The 9402-nt window shown below is 34.3% G+C and overlaps 1 protein-coding gene across 3 annotated transcripts in view; it reads right to left on the reverse strand.

Annotated features, from left to right (window-relative positions):
- LOC106467581 (RING finger and transmembrane domain-containing protein 2-like) overlaps positions 1-9402 on the reverse strand; it is a 44850-nt gene that overhangs the window by 32058 nt on the left and 3390 nt on the right. For 2 of the 3 annotated variants that reach the window (XM_013927941.2, XM_022395783.1), the window contains exon 1: positions 3022-3101. The exons of the other annotated variant lie outside the window; for it this stretch is intronic. The gene's annotated coding sequence lies outside the window, so the exon portion shown is untranslated. Of the gene's footprint in view, positions 1-3021; positions 3102-9402 lie in introns of those variants that run through there. 3 annotated transcript variants of the gene reach the window in all.

A 9402-nucleotide genomic window follows, 5' to 3' on the forward strand; every position in this document is an offset into this window, starting at 1 on the left:
AAAAACAGACAAATTCTAAATTACTTTGAAATGAAACATCCAAAACACAAAACCATCTTAAAAGACACATTTCCACGGTTTTTGTTGCATCTTCAAGATCATTTGGAATTTCATAAATCAAAAGGCAAACCTAAAAAAAAAAAAATTTCTGCAACTGGAATCTACCCCTTGATTATCACTAAGTTTTGAAACATTTACCAAAAGACAAGTAAGAAAAAAGAAGGGTTGATAAATGAATCTATACTTGAGCACCTCTGCAAGAACTGACTGCCAACAAAATATAATGAAAGTGTGAAGAAACAAAGAACCTATACAGACAGAAAAAAGTGTTTCAGCAGATGACCTTATCTTAAAAGAAAACATTGCAGAATGTAGTACACTAACATCTAGCTCTTGTAATACACTGGTTGTTGATTCTAGCAATGAGTCCAGTGATGAAGTTAAGAAAAAGCATTCTGACACAAGAAAGAAATGGTCTAAAGTTCAAAGAGTGTCTTCCAGTACAAAATTACTGTGGGAACTTGGGTTGTGATTACCTTAAGAAGTGAAAGAACTCAGGTTTTCAGATTCACTGACCAAGTGGCTGAAGAATGTGATGGTCTTACATATGTGGTAAATTTTCTCAAGCAGGATGATGATGATTTTATCTTTTGGCCAGCACAGAAGAATACATCAATTGTGCCTCTTATTGATATTTATGGTGGCATATCACAGCCACAACTTCTATGATGTGGTTATCTGTTTTTCTAAACATAAGTTTTTGTAATGCAAAACACTCTACTTATAAGATAATGGAGTTGTATGTGCAGTGTAATTTCATGTTTAAATTTTTATTTCCTATGTTCAGATGTCAGCTCTAGATACTTTACAGAAGAACTTATTTTTCAGAGTTAATGTGCTAAAAAGTCATATAAACTGACTTGTTTTAGTTGTTTTTTTTCTTATGAGAAGTACAATTTCTTAGTTTTATAAAAGGTACATTAGTTGTGCAAAAATACCCCATATTATGATTATCTTTCCCCATATACATAACCATTGATAAATAAAACAAATCTGATTATAGTACAAAATAGGCCCAACCTGGGATAACTTTGCACAGTTCTTGTTTTTTTAACAACACTACATTAGTAAACAGTTGTAATGTTACTTTTCTCACATACTACACTTATATGACATTAAAACAAATCATAACACAAACAATTAATTTTTTTTTGTTACAAGTTAAGAATTTCTCTAAAACCTGTGCAAAATAACCCTCTTTCACAGTATCTAAACAAAAAAAGGTTATTTATACTGCACATTAGCTGGAATACTTGTATAAAAGAAAACTGTTACACAACAAATTATCCTTCACAAATAATCAACTTATCAAAAGATTATTTTCTGAAAGTCTGTTAAACGCAACATTTTCAATGTTAGTAAATTCATAATGCAAGACCTTCATTTTCCAAATCCATGCTGGCTATCTGCAATAATGTGCCATATGTCCATATACACTTGTAAAACTTCTTTAATTATGGACTATTAATTTCCCAACAATCATTGAAATATATGTAACTATGCAGTAATTACTTGGACACTGTCTATTACACCTCCTTAAAAATTAGTGTAATAATGGCTAATCTCCAATATTGTGCCACTTTATTTTTAATGGATTTAGTAAAAATTTAAGTTAATAGCCCATAAATATGCTCTTTTGATTTCTTCATTATCTTAGTATAAACATTATCTGGCCTAGATACCTTATAATTCTCCAATTTTCCTATCTTGAATCTTATCATATCTGGCTTAATCCATCAAATTTAATTCAGATAAAAAATTAAAGAATATAATCTTTTGGAAGTATATTCATTTGGAAACTTTAGCCTTTGGAATGAGTTGCCTTCCAATGTCATGGAAGAAGCAAATTAAAAGGGAGTTTAACTTACGGAAAGGCTTAATAAATATTTGAATGATAAAAGTTGGTTTTGAATTATCTTGATTTTTTTAATACTATATAATAATAATAGTGTAGTTTAGTTGAGGGGTCAACAGGTACTGGTTGTTCTTAAATGCTATGTTCTACATCTTTCCTAGTAAAAATTGACAAGAAAAATCAGATGTTCAACCATCTCATAATCATCAACCCAAACTCTTAAATCTTTTTTTTTCAAATGCCCAATTTCTGTCCTTACACTGAACATGGCTCTCTATCACTACTATATCTGTTGCATTCCAGCTGGCCTGATGAGTTCTAGTGTTGTTCAAAAGGCCTCAATGGCACTGGATATAGCAAAGTCACAAGTTCTTATAATTACTCATGTAGTCTTCTCCAGCTGATGCTATGATCATTGACCCACTCCAGGATCAAAAAGAAAAAGACCAGCTTACTGTTTGCAGTTCTTCAAAGTTCAAGCAAAATACACCATAATATTAATAAACAATTTGGTGCTAAAATAAATAAATAACTTCAAAGTTAATAAAAATCATAAACCTAACTCAGTAACTATGATTTGTGATGATTTACGTAACATTTATAAAATTACAGTTCATGAACTTAATCTTGTGCACACCAAAACAGTTGTTCAAGTAATTAATGATAGCAGTAATAATACTAATAGTACAGACAGTAACACTAACAAAAATATGTCTGTTATATCCATTTCCCAGCCAGCCTGATGAATAATGGGATTGAACAAAAGCCCTCCTCGGCACTGCATATAGCAGAAATAGCGGTTGACGTATTAATATTACTACATTCTTCGTTAACTTACTTTCACTCATAAGTTCTTATATTAAAACTACCTAATTGAAAACTGAAATCTCACTCGCAGTGCTAATCCAAGTGGAATATTATTATTCCCTGACACAGTGACAGCGAGGCACTGAATCATTTGTAATTGTGTACAAATACAACATGTGCAGTTATCATGTCTTCTTCTTTTGTCAGATTGAAGTCTATTTCAGAACAGCCTAAAACCAGTTTTAAAATCAAGAAATGTTTAAGATGGAAAGATTAATATTATTAACGAAACCACTTACTATTACTTCCCGTTCCACCACAAATTACACAACATTCGTTTTCTCTGTGCCTATGACCTAAGTCGATTACAGCGCTCTCTATTTAATATTAAAGTTTAAAGGTGTTATTAAAATCCTTTAATCATTTAAAAAAGAATCAGATTTATCACTGCAAGAGAATCATTTTTATTGTATACACATTTTAACGTATATTAATTTAGGGATGCTAGTGTATTAATCTACTTTTAAGACAATTAGCAAATAAGCTGAACAATTATATGTATATATAAATACTAGACCATCGTTAAAGAAAGGTACTCAAGAGCTATACCGTTAAGATGTAACTTTAGAGCGAAAATAAAAAGTTTGGTAAACAGTACTGAACAATTTTAAGGTTATTCATTTGCTATCGTAATCGTACGGCCTACATTTGTTTAAAGGTGGGCACAAGGAAGAACTGATGAGAGAACACACGAGGCGAGAAACTCATTTGACTCTTCCCCTCCCCCTCGATTAGTCGTCTATGGCTATAATATATTTTAAGAACTTACGAGTGAAAGTAAATAAGAATGCATAAGAATATGTCAACCGCACTATATCATTATAAGGAGTTTACTTACAATGAAGTAACTATAACACAGCATATTCAGGCTAGACTTGCTATTTAATTCAAAAAATATTGGACAGGTCATAGCTTTGTCCAGCTACTGATCTATAGGTCAGATGTTGACGATGTGATGCCACTGAAAGTATTTCGTACTAAGTAACTAGAGGCGTACAAAAACTTTGGCAGTTAGTTCTGTTATTCTGAATAAAGACCTTGTTGCGCTGGGTAATTCTGGGCTTTGCTCCCTGGTCAGAACGTTTTGTTTGTTTGTTTGAAGTTAAGCACAAAGCTACGCAAAGCTATCTGTGCTCTGCCCACCACGGGTATCGAAACCCGGTTTCTTGCGTTGTAGGTCCGTAAACATACCTTTGTGCTACTGGGGGCCAGGACGTTTTGTCTACGTCTGCAAAAAGTGTCGTTCATGATAAAAATTTCAATTTATTTCGAAATGTATTAGCAAGAAAAAAGAAAGTAAACAGCCTGAGTTTTACATTCTGTTATACTGAATTCATTGATAAATAACTTATTTAGTTTAATCATATCTATCGAAAAAAATTCAACATAAAAAATTATCATATTTAAATAGAGCATATATTGGATGACTTCAATATACTTTATTCATGTTCAAATACTGTTCTGAATTAAAAGAAAACATCAATATTGTTACGTCCCTGTGTTCGTTTGTTAATTTTCCGTAGAAATTCTTTCCGAGAAACTTCAGTGATACAATTCCTTTCTTAAATAAAACTAGTTTATTCTTTCTCAATTCAACTTTGCAATACACTTAATTTCCACAGTCACTTTAACTTAACACACGCTATAATTCACAACGATTCACGCGTTTTACTTACGGTGCCTACCGCCCGCTTGACTCAACTATCCGAGTCTATATCTTCAATCTCTCTATCTGCGATTCCAATTCCGATTAATTCTCTCGTTTTATTTGCCGCGCTTATATGCAATAAAAGCGCACATCCAGATTGCACTCGCCTCTTTGTGAATCTTCTAGATACTCATCACGTGTTACCAGAGTCACGTGACTTCCGCTGTCGTAACAATATGATAATTTATTACAAAACAAAAAGTAACATTTAAAATATAGTTAAATTTTAAAGTGGTCTTCAAAATTGTTGACTCCATGTAGCTAGGGGTCAGGGCTGATGCTAGACTTCACTGGTCTCTGCGCAGGAGCTTGAAATACCCCCCCCCCCCCATAATATATATATATATATACACACATACGGAATATAATAAATTAAAAATGTGCAAAGTAGCTATATTTCAATTATTTTGTTACCACAAATTTAAGGCTCATTTTATAAGATAATAGTAACATTAATAATACCTCAAACACATGCACAGACACTGTAGATTGATGATTCAGCTACAGTTAGTATTAGGGTAGAGAAAATAACAGATGAGAAGTATTTTTGTTCTTAACATGAAAATCACCTATCATTCAAACATGTTTTTGGATACAACATACTTGTAATGTTTACTAAATGCTTATCAAATATGGTCAATATGTATAGTTTTATGGTTACGTAGTTGTTGCAAGGTCAATAAAATTGACTATGACCATAAGCATAAGGTTAACACAGAGCTGCAAGTTAACAATCAAAACCCTTTAACAATTAGATAATGTATAATTACATTAAAATATCCTTAAACAAAGAACTAAACATTCAAACCCCATTACCATAGATGAAAGCCAACACCCATACAAAAATAAACCCTTAAATAAAAAAGTCACCAAAAACAGAGAAATCATACTGTTACATATCTGCTTGTTTGTTAATTTCCGGTAGAAATTCTTTCCGAGGAACTTCAGCGATACAAGTCCTTTCTTAATTAAACCAGTGTATTCTTTTTCGATACCAACTTTTACTACACAGTAATTCTCACTGTCAGTACATTTCTCGTCACTTTAAACTTAACAACTTCTATAATACACGCTATAAATCACAGCAATTCGCAATTTCGATAACTTCGCTCTCAACGAGTACAAACACACACTTTATATTACCGTAACTACTGTTCGCTTCTTTAATTATCTATCTTTCGCTGGCTTCTCTGCCAGGCTTATATACTAACGAAGGGGGCGTCTCGAATACGCTCGGGCCTCCCCGACCATTCGAGAAATTTCACGCATGCTACCAGCAGCGTCACGTGACTTCCGCTGTCGTAACAATACATCCAACCAGTGTAATGAAAATTTTCCTCCAACAAAGAAAACCTTACTACATTATAAAAATAAAAACATTTTATATAATTTAATAAATGAAAGAAAAAATAATAGTACTAAACAGCAAGGTTATTAAAACCAAATGAACCTTCAGGAAACAGAAAAATAATAGCATATATATTAACACAAATCTGTTTAAAGAATAGATCATTTGGAAGCACAGCAAAATATATTAGAATAACATTTACCTTTGAAACACAAGCCACTGGTCACATCAACAATGGATAACGGTCATGACTAAATTCACTGGTCACATTAACAATTCCCTTTTTCATGGATAGTAGTTATGACTACAACATTACAAGATAAATGAACCATTTGACAAAAATTACAAAATAAACTGCTCGACTGATTTCCAACATCTTTTTTAAAGTTATTCCTTCTTGTCTCAACAATCTCCTACGTAAGTCATGAGATTTACACTTATTTATAGCTTGTTCTCTGATCATGCCATCATTTAAATCCACATATTTACATGATGAAGCTAACTTTCTAAGACGAGTAACATAACTATCAATATTGTCGCCATCTTGCTGAACAGCTTGTCGAAACAAGCGTCTTTCAAAAAAACTATATTTAGCGGCTCAAAATAAGTGTCAAACTTATCCAATGCTGCCTGGTAGGTATTTCCTGTGTCTGTGAAGATTAAGAAAATGTCCTGGAATGCAGGTCCGTTTACATGGAGAAGCAAAGCCCTTTTCTGCCCCGCATCCGTTATGCCTGTTGCAATCAAATAATAGGTGAACTACTCTTTCCAGCGTTTCCACCTTTGAGAAATATTGTTTTGGTCCATCAGCCGAAAGGCTCAATAGAAGTCAAATTTAATATTTTAGACATAATCGGCTGTAAAGTCGAATCCCATCCTCGTCGCCAAATGAAATGTTTTGTCAATAACGACCTTCACACACACACACACTATGTACTGCACTAGGATTTTATTTCTAGTGGTGCAAACAAGGTATTTTGCATAATTGGTACAGAATGGCATTATAAATAAAATACAAAATAGTACAGATCTTACAGTTACATTAATCTTATGATCAACAAACCACACTAACTGTAAAAAAATCAAGTGGAAATCAAACAATATAGTTCATACAATTTACTGTGAACACCACTTGATAGCTTGAAGAGCAATGATGATCACTTCCTTTCAATCAGTAATTATATAATCACAGTCACAGATCAATGATGAACAGTTAACTTCACCCATATTGATTGGGAAGCTGTTGTTGACAGCTTGGAACTTGTCTTTTGCTTCTAACTTTAGCATTTTCTCATGTAGATTGTCGTAGACAACCAGCTAATTACTTAATCATTCCACATGTTATGTGAGTAGTGTGGATTGTCTTCTCTAGTGGAAGGACTATACATCACATCAACAGATAGCAGGGTTTTCTACCATGAGCATGTTTGGCAAACAGCCAGTTGAACTTTGTTCATTTGCTATGTGCACCATCATAGCATATAGTAAGTGTCCATCTCAGTCAGTCCAGCTGGAATTAATGAACTTGACAAGCATATGCTTGGAATTTTGTATTACCTACTATGCTAAATCAAAAGACTGGGATAATAAGGTGAGGTGCACATTTTCACCACAACTAACACTTTACATAACTCAGAATAAATTGCTGCTTAAAGTAGTTCCCTAATCCATGCGGATCTCTTCTAGTGCTTCAAAATGTGCTATTGGGTTCTCCAAAAACACACCAGTTATGAATTGTACCAATGTATCAATGAATGGACTAGCCTCAGCTTTCTTCGTGAAGTAGTCGATGGTGATTAGTACAAACCAATGACCTTTCACATTCTTTGAGATTGGATCAGCAATAGATAGGGCTATTCTTGATAGAATAGATCCAACATATCCCTGTTGGGTTTTACCTTGCCTTGACAGATTATTTTCTTGGGGACACATACTGTACAGTATTTACAATATCACTGAATATCTCAACTCAATTTCAACCAAAACAATCACCACTGAATGTTAGCTCAAGTTCAGATAAAACGTCAGTATCCTCCAGTTTTTGTGTTATGTCAAGTTTGGAGAACCTCTTTCCATAGAGCTCTGCAACACAATCTGAGAACCATAGCTCAGTGATTAAAAGTGATGATACAGAACTCCTTAGTGCAATTGTAACTGACCATAAAAGTACAACAGCCTAGGCGCATTTCTCTATTTGTGCTGGCTGAGCTTTGCTCTGCTGTGTGGCATGGAGTGCTCATAATAGATCTGAGACCTTCTGTTTTTCTTTCATGAGGTTTTGAAGTTTTAATTGTGGCATCCATCCACTACCAAAATCTCCTACTACATAGTTTGATGCTGCTATACCAGAAATGGTTTCAATTCCAACACAGTGTAAAGGATTAGGACATACAATGAATGGACAGGATCTCACCTTATAGTAAAACAATCCATCTGCATTTCCATTTTGAGGATCCGAGTTATGCACTATTAAATAAAGTTTCTTTCACTACCCATTCAAACAATCTCCGAATTTTACTAACCCTAAGGGGCTCACACCAGCACCACAACAACAACAGCAAAATTATTAGAACATCCGCACATGTGCAAAGTTTGGTACAGCTAGCTTTTAAGTGGGGGTATGAACATATTGCACCATGTTGTCCCGATGGAGCCCGGAAACAAAAACGCGGATGCCAATTTCACGTTAAGATACTTTGATAACCTACCCTTAGATACCATCATGCCTGGGTGATCTTCCAAGGAGCATTTTTATCCCCTTAGTATTCCATTGGTAGGGGGATGTGCCATATAGATGAAGACATCCCCCAGGCCACACCAAGTACATCTGTCATGTTTAATCCTGATGGCTTCAGTCCTATGAAAGAAGCAAGCTCGATAATCATACATAAATAGAAAGTTAAAAGTTTAATTAATATTGCATGTTTTGTACATTTTTGGTATAATACTTTCAGTGACAATTCTTGGAATTCCAGGTTGGTTAACGAAGTATTTATAAGTGGGTGTAGTAACTGCCATTTCTATACCATGTGGAAACTTGATTGGCCAACCAGTTCAACCCAGTTTATTCTTTATATGACATTCAATGTTACATGCAAAAGTTAACCTAAGAATCAACACAATTTGCTTATTTTCTCAAATTTCTCGTTTAATGTTAAACTTATCCTCAAAATTAGCCACAAAGAAATATATTCAAATTTAGCCATTAAAAAGAAACTTAGGTTCGTTTCAATAATAGAGAGGCCCGGCATGGCAAGGTGGTTAGGACACTCGACTCGCAATCTGTGGGTCGCGGGTTCGAATCCCAGACAACCCAACATGCTCGCCCTTTCAGCCGTGGGGGCGTTATAATGTGACGGTCAATCTCACTATTCGTTGGTAAAAGAGTTGCCCAAGAGTTGGCAGTCGGTGATGATGACTAGCTGCCTTCCCTCTAGTCTTACACTGTTAAATTAGGGACGGCTAGCACAGATAGCCCTCGTGTAGCTTTGTGCGAAGTTCAAAACAACAACAAATATAATAGAGCCTAAGACCTGTACAATATTACAGAATCTTGCAGAGTGG

Source organism: Limulus polyphemus, unplaced genomic scaffold (assembly GCF_000517525.1).
Source record: "Limulus polyphemus unplaced genomic scaffold, Limulus_polyphemus-2.1.2 Scaffold2670, whole genome shotgun sequence".
Lineage (NCBI taxonomy): Eukaryota > Metazoa > Arthropoda > Merostomata > Xiphosura > Limulidae > Limulus > Limulus polyphemus.